The sequence below is a fragment of the Typopeltis vanoorti genome, chromosome 14 (genome assembly GCF_054136105.1).
Source record: "Typopeltis vanoorti isolate ZY-2024b chromosome 14, IOZ_Tvanoo_1.0, whole genome shotgun sequence".
Lineage (NCBI taxonomy): Eukaryota > Metazoa > Arthropoda > Arachnida > Uropygi > Thelyphonidae > Typopeltis > Typopeltis vanoorti.
Genome location: NC_143562.1, coordinates 13,249,409 through 13,268,429, shown reverse-complemented (window position 1 = coordinate 13,268,429; position 19,021 = coordinate 13,249,409). Strand labels below are relative to the sequence as shown.

Here is a 19,021-nt window from a genome sequence, read left to right as displayed (position 1 = left end):
TATAAATTTATTCAGCTGACTTCCTACCATACCAGATTTACTATTACTGTTATTTGTCATGGTCACTAAAAATTGTACATATATATCAGAGCATACATATGTACATCTATCACCTTTGAGATGAAAAGAGTCAAAGAATCTAATTGGAAAAACAGAGATACTGTTGATCGAATAGGCAGAAATTTGAGTTCTTATTAGAAAAAGTAGGTGTGATTTTGGAAATGGAAATAAGACTACATAGGTATATTTTTAAAGCAAATCTGGAAAATTTTGGAAGCTCCACCCACCTCCATGGAATCTATTTGTCTTTGTTGTTATATAAATTGTGCTGAAATTGTGAGGGACATGGAATATGTGATAATGGATTCTTTGCTTAGCCTTCTATAGACTCTGTCCAGGCACACCTGGCAAAATAACAGCAGCCAGATTATTTGCTAGCTGATCTGGAAGCCTCCTAAAGTGTTACTATTAGGCTGGTCTGGTATCCTGTCTTGTGGTCAATCAGAAGAATAATTATTCTTCAAAGCTACTATACCCTTGAAAAGCAAAAATGTTGTTGGATCTGTAGATAATGTCCGATGTAACCTTAAAAACATTACTTATATTGTGTGCTGATGGTGATGAAATGATGATGAAAATGTAAATCTATAATCTAGAGACCAAATGTGGTTTTTTAGCCACTTCAAGCTTACTGTAAGAAAAGTGGTAGTATCATGCTTGGCAGTGAAACTCATCTACTACTTGACTGTGCCTAGTATCACTCAGTACTCAGTGCTTAGTATCACTCAACCTTGCTCTGATTGGTGTGCCAAATTTCAACCCTTATCTTTGTTAGTTTACTCCTAGATAGTTTCTGCCAGTCTGAGGGCTTAATACATTTAAACTCCTAGATAATTTCCACCATTCAATGGATTTTATTCTTGTTGGATGGATGGTATAACCAACCTACTAATAGATCCACCAGTTAGAGGATCTGTTTGCTACATACTGAATGAATTTGTCATACTCCACATCACAGTAGCTAAAACATCATTTCCATCAGCATCTTATGCAACCAATTATTATTATTATTATTATTATTATTATTACCCAAGACCTCATGGAGTCAAAGACTCATCTGGGAGGTCCTTTTATCACACACACATCTCATCATACCATGTCTTAAACAGACTCAAATTCCTTGCAGACACCACAATCTCAGGCAAGGCATTCCAATCATTCACAACTCTGCACGAAAAAAACCTGCCTCTCACTCCCCTACTCACACCCTCTTTATACAGTTTCCAGGGATGACCTCTGGTTCTTCACTGATCTCCCACTATTCTCTGTAGAACTTCTCCACCATTGATCTTATAACAACCCCTTACCAACTTGTAGGTCTCTATCATATCTCCCCTCTTCCTTCTCTCCACCAGACTCTGCAAATTACATCTTCTCAATCTTTCCTCATACTCAACATTCCAGAGGTCAGAAACTACCTTAGTCAGTCGCCTTTTGACCCTTTCAAACATCTCTTCATCCTTCTGAAAACCCGGTGACCAAATCTGAGCACAATAGTCCATATGTGGCCTAATCAAAGCCTTATACAATGGAACAAGAATCTCCCTACTTCTACACGTCAGTGTCCTTCGCATCATTCCCAGAAGTCTTTGTGTTGTCTTCACAATTTTGGCGATGTGTCCCCTAAATTTTAGATCTTATCCACTATCACCCCCAGATTTCTTATTTCCTCTACCTCCAACAATATATTCTCACCAAGCATAAATTCTGCATCCCATCTTTGTTTTCCAAATTTTAAAACCTTACATTTTGCAACATTGAACTCTCATCCCAATTTGCTTGCCCAAGCACTCAATTTATTCAAGTCTTCTTGCAAAGCCACAACATCTTCACTACTCTTTATGGTTCGTCCCAACTTTGCATCATCTGCAAACAACTGAATATCTCCATCCAAATCTTCACCAATATCATTAATATACAAGTTAAACAGTAATGGCCCTAAAACAGACCAATGAGGCACTCCATTAGCGACTTTCCTTTTCCTGGATATCGCACCCCCATACACAACTTGTTGATACCTATCAGATAGCCAGTCTCCAATCCAATGCACTAATCTAATATCCAACCCCATCTGCTCTAGTTTGACTGTCAATTATCATGAGGTACTCTATCAAAAGCTTTTGCAAAATCCAAGTATATTACTGTGTATCCTTTTCCTCTGTCCAAGGAAGCAGTCACTTTATTGTAATAAGTAAGTAGATTACTAAAACATGACCTCCCTTTAGCAAATCCATGCTGTCCATCAAAGATTATACCATTGTTGTCAACCCAACTCTGGATCCTAGTTCTCACAAGCTTCTCCAACAACTTAACCACAACATCTGACACAGAGATAGGCCTATAGTTTGATGCTTGAGTTCGATCACCTCCTTTATGAAGTGTCACAATCTTGCCCTCCTTACACTCTTTAGGAACTTGACCAAGTGCAAGACCCGTATTAAAAAAATATGTCAAGGCAGGTGTCAACTCTCTGGCACATTCCTTCAGAATACATGGTGACATATTATGAAGTCCCACAGCTTTATTTACACATTGCATTGCTGGCAACCACCCAGGTGATTACATGGGTGGTTGCCAGCAGTGCAAGGATCTCTGTGAGAAAAGGATATATGTGGAACTACAAGGGGGGGGGGGTGATTATGAAGAGCTCAGGAGACAGCTTGCAGGTGTAGCATGGAATGAGGAGTTAGCCGGAAAAGAAATCAATGCAGCTTGGGGGATTTTCAAAAACTATCTAGTAGATGCAATGTCTAAATGTATTCCGAGGGTGAGAAGGTTAAATAAGGTGGGTGTAAGAATTAAAGCACCCAATTAAAAATTAAAGCACCTAATTACAATTATGCTGATTGTAACTTTTTAATTTACAACTTTGCTTGGAACCTTTCATTGTAACACTCTAGACACCATGTTTTTTCTTGATTTTTTTTAAACTTCTGCTTATTTAGGTGCAGTTGGTCACAAAACGCATAAGTATTTAATAGATATGTTTCATTCCGTCCTTCATCATGAGTTATTCTAACATTTGGATGAACTGATTTTATCAAATTTTGATATCTGAAATTGCTATATAATCTTCACAAAAATGCGTTCAAAATTATGTATTGTAACAACTCCACTCTTACTGGATGGAATTTAAGAAAATTAAGCATTTAGGAAAAGTGGTACTTGTTGGAGATCTAAACAGCAGAGTAGAAAATTAATCACACCAGTCATATAGAAATGTTTTAGGAAAATTTGGAGAAAAGAGAAGGCTAATAATAATGGTAAGTATCTGATGGATTTCTGCTCAGGATATGGACTAGTCATTGCCAACACCATGTTCCAACATAAAGATGTGCATAAGTTCACTTGGAGAGAAGATACAAGAAATAAGAAAAGTACTGAAAGTTTTTTTCACTTGGTTATACTATAAATTAAAGATGACAAGAAATTATATTCTTGGTTTCATCCATTATCCAAGTGTAAACAAAACAATGTTTGCAAGTTAAGTAACTTCATGACTGGGATACTTGTATATAGAGGCTATTGACTTCATATCAATTGCCTTAGTATCTCCATTAACTTTTTCCATAATGCACTGCATTATACTTGTCTGTAAGGATATGTGCTTTGCATTATGAGATACTAAGGCAATTGATGTCAAATCATTAGCTTCTATATACAAGTAATCCAATCATGAATTTACTTCATTTGCAAACTTTGTTTTGCTTATGCTTGGATAAAGGATGAAACCAAAAATATAATTTCTTGGCATCTTTAATTTATAGATGTTATATTATTTATTATTTTTATTATTTATTAATTATATTTATAATTTATAAATATAAATATAATTTATAGATTTAATTTATTTTAATTTTCACGTATAACCATGTGAAAAAACTTTCAACATCTATTTCTCATTCCAGAGTCTTTTAGTAATAAGGTGTGACACCTTTTGACTACTTATATATAGAAATATGACTTCTACATCACTTCAACCTTGGTATCACTTATGTGTCTGGCTCCCACTGATGAGACCTCAATAGTTAAGAAATAGTTAATAGTTAAGTGCCTCCGTAGCGCAATTGGAAGAACGACAGTACATTGCGCCCTTCGATTGGAATAGGCCTAAGTTCAATTCTCATCGCGACGGGAGGAATCTTTATCTGCACGATTTCAATCAAAGGTGAGTTAGCCGATCTCATATGGAGGTAACAGGGTTTTTTCTCCCAGAAACTCGGGTTTTTCATCCTGCATACAGACATATCGGCCAGTCAGAACACACGCAATTTACAGACAAAATATACTAGTTGTGGTGACGGTAGATGGCGTTGATGGAGATGATTCGTAGTAGAGGTTCGGTGTAGTGGTTGAGACAGCTGTAGGTGTCCTCCCGCAATGAGTCTTCGGACTCCTTGAAGGTGTCAGGAATAATAATAAAGGTCAAAACCAGTTTGGGTAGTGACTCTCCCTACATAGCATTATACATGTCTACAAGGATATGTGTGTGTTGCATTATGGTACTAAGGCAATTGACATGAAGTCATTAGCCTCTATACATAAGTAGCTCAGTAGTGAAGTGACTTCACGTACAAACTTCGTTTGCTTACACTTGGATAAAGGATGAAACCAAGAATATAATTTTTTGGCATCTTTAATCTAGAGCACGATCAGCAAAGGAATGAGGGATGCAGTGAAAGAACAGAATAATACTCTATCGAGGGTACTAAGGCAATTGACATGAAGTCATTAGCCTCTATATATAAGTAGCTCGGTAGTGAAGTGACTTCACATACAAACTTTGTTTGCTTACACTTGGATAAAGGATGAAACCAAGAATATAATTTTTTGGCACCTTTAATCTAGAGCACGATCATCAAAGGAATGAGGGATGAGAAAGAACAGAATAATACTCTATCGAAGGTGCAATGAGTACATTATTGATAAAAGAATTTAAAGAGAAATATGATAAAAGCTGTGTATGCTGGAGTGGACCACCCACACACTACCACCACAGTGTAAAAATTCACCAATCCCACAGTTATGTCAGATTATATTTGGCCAGTATAGTTTCAAATAATTCTATTTAAAAAAAATAGCTCATTCTTAAAAAAAAACTCACACAAAATTTCTTGGCATGAGAGCCAATACAATTCCAACTTTCTACTCACATCAATAACACAGCATTAATCTCAACCACTATAAGTGTCAGTTCCTCCTATGATTTCTATAATAAGCATATGCTAAATTCAGAAATATTGTACAGCTACAGTACAAAAGGATAAACAAATTAACCTTCTTAGTATAAAATTTTACAAAAGAATTCAATAAAGGAATGGAAGGAATAAAAACATTTCATAAATTTTAGAAAAAAGTATGATCACGTCTTAAAGATTTTCTGTTCATTTTCTAAATGTTCATGTTCTAAAAAGAGCCTGATAACATCTGATGGATGAAAAAAAAGCAAAAAAAAGATAATGAGAATCTAACATTTATATGAACCTATTTTTATAATATTGTCAACAGCATATATATAGATCGGATGTGCCTCCTTTCGCATTTCAGAGAATGACAAACTTAAAAGTTTGGAATTAGCAGTGTCTCTGACAACGCTATTTACTTGAAGTTCAGCTAAGGTTCCAAGGATGTGGAAAGAGATTAAAATAGTTTCATGTTATAAAGAAGGCAAAAAACAGCTCAACAAAATTTCTTGGCATGAGAAGCAAGGCAATTCAAACTTTCTATTCATATCAACAACAAAGCATCAAAATATATAGTGTGTGGTAGCAAATTATAGATCAATCATTATCTCAGGGGTGGTAGTGGTGCTAGTAAGAGTAGAATTCAGGAATCAGTGGACAGGTATATAATGATCTATGGGTGGTAAGGAAGGGGCAGAGTAGGGCTTTATGAAGGATAGGTCTTGCCTTGTTAATTTACTCACCTTTTATAATATAGAAATTGCAGAGTTGGTTAAAGGAAATAGCTATACTATGACACTACTGCACTTTACAGAGACATCTGACAGGATGCTGAAGCAAACAGGAATGGATATGAAGCTTCACAGCACTTTGATCAGTCACATCTGGTCTACTGCTCACAGATTTAGTAACCTGGGTTTCTTGGGAATGTGGAAGTAGTTGGGAAAGATTCAGGCAAGAGTGCATGCTGACAAGACAAGGGTGCATAGTCATGCCGATGTTATTCATCATCTTTATGGATCACATTTTGAAGGAAAATGGCATTAAATCTGATATCAAAATCAGAAATATTCAACTGCCTTGGAAATATTCTGAAACATGAGTTGTATGGGATCTCAATTTGTAAGATTATAAAAATAAATGAGGAATTTAAGGAGAAGGGTGACCATCAGGTGCATGAACAGTATAAAGCTCAGGCCAGGATGGTAACAAGGGTGGTAAGAAAAGCAAAAGCAGATTACGAAAGGAAATTGGCCATGCAGGCTAAAGAGAATCCCAAACAGTTTTTTCAATATGTTGCAAGTAAAAGGAAAAATGCTCATGGTAGAATGATCTTAAAAAATGCTGAGGGTAGGGAGGTAACTGAATCAGTCGATGTTGTGGAATTACTGAGCGAGCACTTTGCAAGAGTATATCATCCAGGTGGTGGCTTTGCGGAAATGGAGGAACCAACAGCTTATACTGGAATTGTGATGAATGAGGTAGAGGTAACTAGTCTATTACAGAACCTCAATGTCAATACATCTGTGGGATTGGATGGTATACCAGCTCGTGTCGTACGTGAAGCGGCCAAAGAATTGTCAGTGCCCTTGACCATTATGTTTAATTTGAGCCTCAGGACTGGGTCAGTCCCAAGGGGGTGGAAAGAGGGGAAAATAGTTCCACTGCACAAAGGTGGTTCCAAGGCTGCTGTTGAAAATTACCGGCCAATCAGCATAACAGGAATCATTATCAAGGTCTTAGAGAAAATAGTCAAGAGGAAAATACAAGATTGGATAGAAGAAAATGGGATACTGTATCGGGGACAGCATGGTTTTGTGAAGGGTAGGTCATGCCTCAGTAACTTGCTCACGTATTATAACACAGTGACGGCTGAACTGGATAAGGGTAATGGGTTTACAGTGATTCTGCTGGACCTTGCTAAGGCCTTTGACAGGATACCACATGGAATTCTAATCAGTAAATTGCAGCATATGGGAATGGACATAGGGTTGGTGAGATGGATAGGAGGGTGGTTGACGGAGAGATATCAGAGAGTGGTTTACTCAGGAGTAGAGTCCACTAGACGGCCTGTGACTAGTGGTGTACCACAAGGATCTGTTCTTGGACCACTGCTGTTTAATTTGTTCATAAATGATATAGGAAAGGATCTGAGAGGAACAGTTCATTTGTTTGCGGATGATGCGAAGTTGGGTAGGGCAATAGTGAATGCAGATGACGTCAAAATTTTGCAGGATGATTTGGATAGATTGGAGGTGTGGGCTAGGGAGAATGGATGTCAATTTAATGTGGCAAAATGTAAGGTTATGCATTTTGGGGTGAAAAGATGGGAGGCAGTTTACTGCATTGGTGGAACCGTGCTCCAGGAAATTGATGAGGCACGAGATTTAGGAGTGTTGGTGGATAAGGAATTGAAATTTAGGGGACACATTGCAAAAGTGGCCAAATCAGCTCATCAAATCACTTGGTTGCTGAAGAATACGTTGACAAGCAGAGACAAGCAGGTTATTGTTCCTCTGTATCGAGCCTTGATAAGACCTCATCTCGACTACTGTGCTCAGATTTGGTCACCTAGGTTTCTTCTTGATGGGGAGGAGGTGGAGAGGATCCAGAGGCGAGTGACCAAGATGATAGCAGGTCTGTGGAATGAACCGTATGAGAACAGGTTGAGGATTTGTGGGTTGCAAAAATTGGTGGATAGGCGAAGGAGGGGAGATATGATTGAGACATTCAAATTACTGAAGGGTTTCTATAAAATTAATTCAGAAGATATTTTTGAGAACAGGGCTGGTTGTGGGAGGACTAGGGGACATCCATGGAAACTGGGCAAAAGTGTGGTTAGTAAAGGTGTTAGAGCTGGGTTCTTTACTTTTAGAGTAGTGAATGAGTGGAATGCGCTCCCTGAGTCTGTGGTGGATGCTGTGACAGTGAATGAGTTTAAGGCGAGGTATGATAGATACTGTATGAATGTCGAATAGTTGTGATGAAAATGATTTGGGGCCTCCCTCGATGAGTCTAATGACTCCCTGGAGTTGCCCGTAATAATAATAATAATAATAATAATAATAAAAAACACAGGTAGCTCCTGTTTTTACCAAACAGGAAGCATTAAATTAATGTGTTATTTATCAATTCTTCTTATTATTTTCCTAACCACCATGGAATCATAAGACTCATCATGAGATGTCAACACTAAATAACACAAAGTCTATCATGCCACTCCTTGAACTTATCCACTGTTTGCACTGTATCACTTCCTCGGGCAATGCATTCCATGTTTCTACCACTCTCCACATAATAAACCTATACTCACTACTTCCTTTTGCAACTTTCTGGGATGCACCCCCCCCCTTGTGTTTGCTCCTTCCCCTCATTCTATCATATGAAAAATATCCCTAGTGTCAATTTGATAATAACCTTTCAACAGCTTAAATGTCTAAATTATATCCTCTCTTCCTATCTACCAAACTCTGTAGTTCACATATCCTCAGTCTATCCTTCTAACTGATATCGTACAGTTCTGATATTATTTATGTTATCCATCTCTGCATCCTCTCCAAGGTTATTTCATTCTCTTGAAATTCCAGTCACCAGATAATAGCACAGAAACCCAGATGTGGTCTGATCAAAGGTTTATACAACAGAGCCATCACTCTTTTATCTTTCATGATCAATGTCCTCCTCAATTGCAGCAGTCTTCATGCTTCCATCTCCACACATCCTGCTTTCCCCAACATTCACTTGCACAATCATCCCCATCAGACAAAACATCTCCCTCTGCTACACTGCACAAGGTCAAATCCATAAACACATACTTCATGTTCTTTTCACTCTCTAACATGCTGGTGGTGTTTTTTCCCTTTCAGTTATTTCAGGCCCTAGGTGACTTTGTAGGCATTGCCCACAAAGTGTTCCTGGTGAGATTTTTTACAGGGTAGTTCACCACTGCTCCCCCCCCCCCCCCATTTTATCTGGGCTTGGGATAGGGATATGGAAAATGTTACATATTCATGACTGTAATCCATATGTGTACAGGACCAGTTTGCCTGTTCTGGGGGACAAAAAAAAACCAAGTTTTCAGGTGAAAAAACCCCCTACTTCTGTATGAGACTGGCTAACTCACCTTTCATTGAAAGAGACCAGATAAAAGTTACTCATATCTTGGACGGGAATCGAACTCGGGTCTTTCCGACCAATGGGCTTTGTCTATATTGACTGAGCTACGGAGGTTGCTCTAACATGCTACTGGTATCTTAAAATTAAATTTCCAAAAATTATAAATCTGATATACCTAGATAATATGCAAATCAGGTTGATGGTGATATTTAGATGAAATTCTTAAAAATGAGCCAAAAAATATATAAGAAAACAACATAGAAAGTGAAAATCAAATAAATAAGTAACAATATATAAAAAGATAAATATCATATAAAAAAAATAAAACAAATTTTGAAAGCCAATGCATTTAAAGATTATAAAATTTTAAATTATTCCTGTGTTTAATAAAAAAATAATAAATAAATAGTAAAGAAAACCAACCAGCATTATGATGGCATGCTAGCTGTTTTGGTGGATTGTCATCAAATAAAAGATAAGAAAACTAGTTATCAGCTTGCAATGTGGTTTGCAAAACAGGCAACACACCGTCACCATCATTATGCTGGTTGGTTTTCTTTACTATTTTTTGTTTTTTTGTGTTTACCTCATAATTTTAAATTTTATAATCTTCAAATCCATTGCCTTCCAAAATTTGTCTTATGTTTTAAATCTACCTTTTGGCACATCATTACATACATATTTGATTTTCACAATAATTTTGGGCTCGTTTTTTTTAACAATTTCATCAATCTGATTTTCATATTATTCAGATATGTCTATTTCTTATGCTTTCAAATTTAAATTTTAAATTAATAAAGAACACATTAACTTAATGATTACTGGTTGGTAATAAAAAAAGGGATAGCTTCTTAAACCACAAAGCTTAGCTTTTATTTATAACACAACAGAGTTCTTTACTTTATGCAGATAATATTCCCAAATAAATCCAGCAGAGGACTTTAAATAAATAAATAAATAAATGCAGTAAATAAATCTGTTTTCCCTAAACCAATACTCCTGAATAAATCCAGTACAGGATGCTTCCTAAATTGAATAACTGCTGTAATAAATCTGGCATGAAAATTTCAGAAATAAAAAGATTATAAAAACCCTATGGAATAGGTTTTTTCTGTTAGGAAAGGAGTAGCCATAGAAAACAAAAATATATTAGCTTAATAGCTGAAAAATTATGCATAAATATGCACAATTTTAATGAAGATAGCAAATTAAACATGAAAATTGACAACAGAATAAGCAAGATGGTGAGGTTGGGAGTCAATTGAATACATTCTTATGGAATAAGAAAGAAATTAGCTAAAGCACCAAACTACCAGTATAAAACAAAAATGTTTAAATTAATATATTTAGGAGGAATGGGGTGCTTAAGGGTCAAAGCTGTATAACTGAGAGGAGACCTCCACATAGCCTTTAAAGGAATGCGGAGAACCGACCAGGGCTTCTGACCTAATGTCCAATCCTCACCTTCTCGTGGTGCACCCTGTTGGGTATCTACTTTGATACTGAACGAACGAGGATGGGCTGGCAATTTGGGATTTAGCCGACCAAATTGTATTCTTATTGGTTAAACCAAAATAAAAAATGATGGTACAACATGACAAAATTTCATGCCGGCTGGGGCGTCGCCCGGTTAAACAAGGCCCCCGTTGTTTTTGCCAGGGAACCAGGGCGAACAGCGAAAAGTCAGCTACTGGAACAAATCTGAAAACAAACCCCAACTCAACATCACCAGAGTTAAAGATCGGTACTATCAACGTAAGAAGCCTGAATGGCAAAGAAATGGAGTTAGCTGAGGAATTAGATAAGTACCAGATCGACATAATAGGGGTGACTGAAACAAAAAAGACCAAAACTGGTGAGATCTTTCTGAGCAATAAATACAAAATGTTATATTCAGGCAATAACAATCAAGGAAAAGAAGGAGTAGCCATAGTATTCAACACAAAATACGAGGCTAATCTTCTTGAATGGCAGTCAGTCTCAAGTAGAGTAATGTGGGCAAATATCCGAATGGGGAACTGGACAATGAGACTTATTTGTGCCTATGGTCCCACAGAAGGCTCTAAGGTAGAAGTGGAGGAATTTTTTGAGGCTTTAGAAAAAGCAACTGACACAATGAAAAAGGAAAAGTTGGTCCTTGTTGGGGATCTAAATAGTAGAGTAGGAAATGATTGTGAGACATACAAAAATATTTTGGGAAAATTTGGAGAAAAGAGCAAAGCTAATAATAATGGCAAATATCTGTTGGATTTCTGCTCAGGACATGGACTGGTTATTACTAACACCATGTTCCAACATAAAAATGTGCACAAATTCACATGGAGAGAAGAGGCTAGGAATAAGAAAAGTCTCATTGACTATGTTATTGTTGATAGTGATGTTTTCTCCCTGGTGCAGGACACCAGAGTGTACAGAGGATTTGAAATTGGAAGTGATCACTATTTAGTCTTGAGCAGGATAAAATTCAATTTCATATTGAAAAGAATAACATGTAAGAAAGTTTTAAAGCGAATAAAAGTTGAGCAGCTCTCAGATGTAAACTGTAGACTAAAATACAGAAATATTATTGAAAAGAAAATGAAAGAGTTTGAGAACAGGAATCAAACCTTGGAGATTCAGTGGCAAACTCTGAAGGAAACATTGATTGATTCTGCCAGAGAGGCATGTGGTGAGGTTGTGTGCAAAGATAAAAAATCAGAACTCCCTGGTGGACACAGGAAGTTAAAGAGGCAGTGAAGGAAAAGAAGAAAGCATATCAAAAGTTCCTGGCAAATAAGTCAGATTTTACTCTTACAGAATACAGAGACAAATGTAAGAAAGCTAAACAGTGTGTAAAACTAGCTAAACAAAAGTCATGGGAGGACTTTGGCAAGAATATAGAAAATAAATATCAAGAAGGTGGCAAAATATTCTGGAGGTTGTTGAAGAAGCTTAGGAATGGAGGAAAGAGTGCTGTAAAAGGAATTAGAGATGATAAAGGTGAAATGAAAACAGGAGAAAAAGATATCCTTGAAGTATGGAGTAATTACTTTGAAAAACTGCTAAATGAAACAAGCAGTGATGACAGCACAGTGATAAAAAACACTGACCAGGCATGCAGTCAGGAATACATATCCATACTTGAAGTAGAAAAAGCCATCAAAGGCTTGAAATGTGGAAAGGCAGCAGGAGTAGATGATATTCGACCAGAAATGCTGAAGTATGGTGGTATAAGAGTCTTACAGTGGCTGCACTGCATAGTTCAGAAAGCCTGGACAGAGGGACGAATTCCTGATGATTGGAGTAGAGCTCTCATAGTACCCATATATAAAAAGGGAAATAAAACTGAATGTGAGAATTACAGAGGTATTTCCCTACTGAGTGTTCCTGGCAAGATCTATGCAAGTATACTTGAGAAACGGTTGAGAAGAATTGTGGAAGAAAAGCTTGGTGAAGAACAAGCTGGATTCAGGCCAAATAGAGGCTGTCAGGATCAGATCTTCACTTTACGACAAATAGTCGAGAAAGCATGGGAATATAACAAAGATCTGTATTTAAGTTTTGTTGATTTGGAAAAGGCATATGACAAGGTGCCAAGAGAGAAGCTATTCAATACGCTGCAGTTATATGGTGTCAATGGGGCATTATATCAAGCAATACTTAGTCTGTATTTGAGTTGTGAGTCAGCAGTTAGAATTGAAGGAAGTACAGGAAGATGGTTTAATGTTAAATCTGGTGTGAGACAAGGATGTACATTATCCCCTCTGTTATTCATTATCTATATGGATCACATTATGAAGGAATGTGGTATTAAACCTGATATCAAAATTGGAGATGTTAATGTCAGCTCTTTGCTTTATGCGGATGATGTTATACTTGTAAATAAATCCGCTACAAGTCTGCAAGATTCTCTGACTAAATTGAATAGCTGTTGTAATAGATATGGTATGAAGGTTAGCAATAAAAAGACAAAGACAATGAAAATAGGCAGAATCATTGAAAATGTCAACTGTGTTGTGAATGGAGAACCTGTGGAACAAGTAAAACATTTTAGCTACTTGGGCACAATTTTTACTGAAGATGGTAAACTAAATATAGAAATAGACAACAGAATCAGCAAAGCTGGTATCGTGGGAAGTCAATTGAATAAATTCATATGGAATAAGAAAGAAATTAGTCGGAACACTAAATTAGCTGTATACAAAACTGTGTTCAAACTAATTTTAACTTATGGATCTGAGAGCTGGGTCAGAAGTAAAACACTTGACCAAAGACTAGAGACCGCAGATATGAGAGTCCTGAGAAAGATTAGAGGCGTGAACAGATGGCATCAATGGCAATATCATATTAAAAATGAGGATATTAGGAAAGAACTTGACATTGTCAGCATCCAGGAATGCGTTAGCAGAGCTAATCTCAGATGGTATGGTCACTTAAATAGAATGGGAGAGGAAAGATTAGCAAAACAAGTGTTCTCTGCCAGGTTGGCAGGAAAACGACCCAGAGGAAGACCAAGATATAGGTGGATTGATACGGTACAAAGTGCCTTAGACGATAGAAATATAAGATCTGATAATGTTGGAGTCTTGACAAGTAACAGACTGATTTGGAGGAAAATTGTAGATAGGAAGTTAGTAATGATGTAATTTTTTCATGTAGTACTGTCATATCCTGTACACCCCTTGAGGGTACATGGCAGGAATTTGATGATGATGATGATGATGATGAGGAAATGGAATTTATACAGTTGCTGAGAGACGGTTATCCAAAGCAGCACATAATGGACAAAAGGTTTGAGAGTATTAGATCTGATCACAGCATCAGAGAACTAAAGAGTAACCAATCTAGCTACACTGCTTCTGCTTGGGGGAAGTGATCATATAGCCATGACCTGGAAGGTTGCTAGACATGCAAAATTTTCTGTTAGGAAAGGATATATGTGGAATTACACATACATCCCTTATAAAAATCACCTATATATACAGGTGATTATGACAAGCTGAGAAGTCAGCTTTTAGCAGTGTCATTGCATAAGAATTTGGAGTGGGAGAGATGTTTGTGGTGCATGGAAGGTGGTTAAGGAGTGTCTGAAGAAAGCAGTATCAGAATAGATGGATGAATAGCTTCATCAAGCAGGTGTTGCATACAAAGAAGTTGTGGAGGGATTAAAAAGAAAAAGGCAATCAGCATGCCCTTGAGCAGTATAAAGCACAGTCAAGAAGGGCGACCTGTATGGTAAGAAAGGCCAAAGCTAATTATAAGAAATAGCTAGCTGATGAGGCCAAAAGAAATCCTAAACAGTTTTTTTGCTATGTGGCAAGTAAGAGGAGGAATGACTTTAAAAAGTGCTGATGGTGGAGAGATAACAAAAGCAAACCAAATAGCTGAGTTACTGAGTGAGTATTCTGCAAGGATGTACCATCTAAGTGATGATGTTGCAATGCTGGATGTGAGATTGATTGATGGGAAAATAGAGGTTGAAGAAATGGAAGTGCTTAAAATATTGCAGAACCTCAATGCAAACACAGCCAAGGGATTAGATGGCATATCAGCCTATGTATTACAAAAACCTGTAAGGGAATTATCAGCTCCACTGACCAAGCTGTTTAATTTAAGCCTCAGTACCAGGAAGGTGCCAGTGGAGTGGACAGAGTACAAAATAGTCCCACTGGGTAAAGGAGGCTAAAAGATGTTAGTAGAAAATTATAGGCCAATCGGCATATCAAGAGTGTTGGTTAAGGTAATGGAGATATTGGTGAAAGACAGAATTCAGGATTGGGTGGATAGTAATATGATACTCTATAAGGGACAACATGGTTTAGTGAAGGGTAGGTCTTGCCTTAGTAATTTACTTTCTTTTTATAATAAAACGACAATGGAGTTGGATAAGGGAAATGGCTACTCAATGATATTGCTAGACTTTGCAAAGGCATTTGACAGGATTCTACATAGAATGCTGTTGCAGAAATTGGAGCAAATAGGAATAGATATGAATCTGGTGATTTGGATTTGAGGGTGGCTGATGGACAGAGATCAAAGAGTGATTTATAGAGGAGTTGAGTCCATGAAAAGGCATGACCCATGGCGTGCCATAGGACTGTACTTGGTGCTCTGTTGTTTTTTGTACATCATATAGGAAATGATTTTGTACATCACACTAATATAGGAAAGATAAGACAGACAAATATAAGACAGGAGGAAGAGGGGAGATATGATAGAGACCTACAAGTTGGTAAGGGGTTGTTATAAGATCAATGCTGGAGAAGTTCTACAGAAAATAGTGGGAGATCGGGGGAGAACCAGAGGTCATCCCTGGAAACTGTATAAGAGGGTGTGAGTAGAGGAGTGAGGGATAGGTTTTTTTTCGTGCATAGTTGTGAATGATTGGAATGCCTTGCCTGAGAGTGTGGTGTCTGCAAGGAGTTTGAATGTGTTCAAGGCACGGTATGATGAGCTGTGTGTGTGTGTGATAAAAGGACCTCCTTTGATTCCATGAGGTCTTGGGGTAATAATAATAATAATAATAATAATAAAATTATATCACAGGAAATAGTCAGTTATTTGCTGATCAAACTAATGAGGAGAGCGATGGTAAATAAAGGTGATGCAGAGAATCTGCAAGAAGACTAAAATAGACCAGCAGTATGGTAAATGGCTACCTGTTTAAAGGTAGCCATTTACCAAATGCACTTTGGGAAGAAGAGATCACAAGCCATGTACTATATTAATGGAAATGAAATGCAGGAAACTGATGAGGCCAGGAACTTGGGGCTGATTGTAGACAGGGAGTTGAAGTTTAGAGGTCATATTGCGATAGTAAAAAACAGCACATCAAATTGCACAATTGATGAAGAACACACTAACAAGCAGAGATAGAGAAGTTACTGCTCCTCTAGTGAATATCTAGTGAACCTGAAGTGAACCACTTCAGGTTCACTAGAGTGGAGTGGGTGGAGCTTCCAAAATTTTCCAGGTTTGCTTTAAAAATATATGTGGTCTTATTTCCATTTCCAAAATCACACCTACTTTTTCTAATAAGAACTCAAATTTCTGCTTCTTCAATCAACAGTATCTCTGTTTTTCCAACATTGAAAAATCTTTTTTTTGGTAAATGGCAGGAAGAGAGAGAATAAGAAGTCTTCCACGAAAATTGTGTAAAAGTGTGGTTAGCAAGGGTATAGGACTAGATTTTTTGCTTGGAGGATAGTGAGTAGGTGGAATGGGTTGCAGAGATAGTTGTGGTGTTTCGTCAGTGAATGATTTTAAGGAGAGGTATGATATGTATCGTGTAAATAACAAATCTCCCATTCGTGAATCTTCCGACTCTATGGAGATACCTATTATTAAATTACAAATCTGAGGAGTAGAAAGAAATAGTTGAGTCAAGACCACAGATATGATAATTCTGAGAAAAATGAAGTAAACAGATAGTAAGATGGTATCAATGGGGTCATATTAAAAATGAACAAATTAGAAAGAAACCTAACATTGGGGAGTAAATCAATTTTTATTTGATTTCATTAATTAATTAATTTTTATTTGATTTGATTAGCAGCTTGTTGTGTGGCAGTCTATCAAAAGCTTTTGCAAAATCAAAGTAAACCAATGTATATGCATTTTCCCTGTCCAAGTTATTTGTCATCTTGTTATAGTACATAAATAAGTTAGTAAAACATGCTGTCCCTTTAACAAACCCATGCTGATAACCGCAGAGAATACAGCTGTTATCAACCCATTTCTGTATCCTACTTCTCACCAATCTCTCCAGTACCCTCACCACAACTCCAGATATACAGATTGGCCTATAATTTGAAGCTACAGCCTTATCACCACCTTTATGCAGTGAAACAATTTTACACTCCTTCCACTCCCTTGGAACCTGTGCTGTTGTAAGACTCTTATTAAACGGGCAGGCCAATGTAACTGCCAATTCCCTGGAACATTCCCTTAAGACACATGGTGACATGTCATCAAATGCTATTGCCTTATTGACATCAAGATAGATTATTTATTTCCTCAAATATCTCCTGCTCACTCACAATTAAGTCATCCTCTCATATGTCCTCTACACTTAAGTTCCTCATGATTCCACCCTGATTGGAGTGAAACACCGTTATAAATTGATCACTGAATACCTCAACAATGTTTTCTGCAACAGTTACCATTCTACCATTTTCATCCATTAACGGCATCTTACCATGACCATTCTTCCTTCTACTTGCACATAATCTAAAAAACTGTCAAGGGTTTTTCTTCACCTGATCTGCCGATTTCTGCTCATAATGCACTTTTGTTTTCCTTACTAACTGAGTCACTCTCCTAGCTTGTTCTTTATACTTGTCATATAACTGATTATTACCATTAGTCATCTTGTACTGTCTCCAAAATACCTTATTCTTCCAGATTTCATGCTTAAGCCCCCTCATCCATCCATTTTACACATACCTTATTCAGCCTTTTAGCCTTCAGAATACATTTACACATTGATGCTGTTATGTATTTCTTTGTCAGTTCTAAAGCAGCATTTATTTCCTTACTGCTGAATTCCTCATTCCATGCTATAGCTCCAAGTTGTTTCCTAAGTTTGTCATAATCACGAGCCTTAAAATTCCACATATATCCTTTCCTCACAGAAGTCTGCATAAGGCAAGCCACAACCCAGGTAATCACTTCGTGATAACTCTCACAAAATGGAGGAAAGTGTGAAACTCCACTCACTAGTACATTCTCTAATGAAATGATCAGATCTAAAACTGTCGATCCTAGTGTACCCTCCTGTACATGCTACCTGAGATAGTTTTCTCTCAAGAACTTAAGAAATTCATTATCCTTATTCCCAAATGCTATCTCTTCATTCCAATTTATACTGCCATAATTAAAATCACCCATAATAATTACTTTTCCTTGGTTCACTAATCCAAGTTGTTTTTACATTTCTTCATCACCACTCTCCACATTCCTTGGCCTACAGCAACATCCAACTAAATATGTCTTCCTGTCGAACTCCACATTACACCATACTGCCTCATAACCATTGCCACTATTTCCCTCTTTCATGTCTACCTTATGTGGACATTATTCCTCCTCCCTTCTTGTCCTTTCTATCCTTGCAAAAAATACTGTATCCTTCCATTTCTATTCCCATTAGGATATCATCTTCATTTAACCATGTTTCACTTTTTCCAATGATTTTGGGGCAAATAAACTCAATCAGTGAAACCAATTCACCTTATTTCTGATACTTTTGTCATTTGTAAAAAAAAAACAGTAGTTCATTTTTAGATCTATAACCAGTCTTATCCAAACCATTTGTTGGCTGTGATTTCCCTACCACACCTGCCCTTTCCCAATCACCTTTATCACTATTTACCACATATATCTGCTCAATCTCAACTTCATCATGCATATCAAAATATACTCCATCTTCATATACACATTCACTGCCACTTTCAACCCCACTCTCTCTATATACCATGTCTCCCTGTTCACCCATCCCCCCCCCCACATTTCCCTATTCCTCCTGCATTCCTGTTCTCTCTCTCTTCATCTCTCACACTACCACTGCCAAGCACTTCTGTCTCTTCAATACCACTCTCCTGATTTTTCACTTCATCTCTTGCTTCTGATCTCTTGCATGCATCACACACACTGTACTTCCATCTAGCAACACTTTTTCCTGTGCA

General features: G+C 37.2%; 1 protein-coding gene across 10 annotated transcripts in view; it reads right to left on the bottom strand.

Annotated features, from left to right (window-relative positions):
* LOC150099238 (uncharacterized) overlaps positions 1-19,021 on the bottom strand; it is an 825,097-nt gene that overhangs the window by 589,721 nt on the left and 216,355 nt on the right. The window lies entirely within an intron of this gene.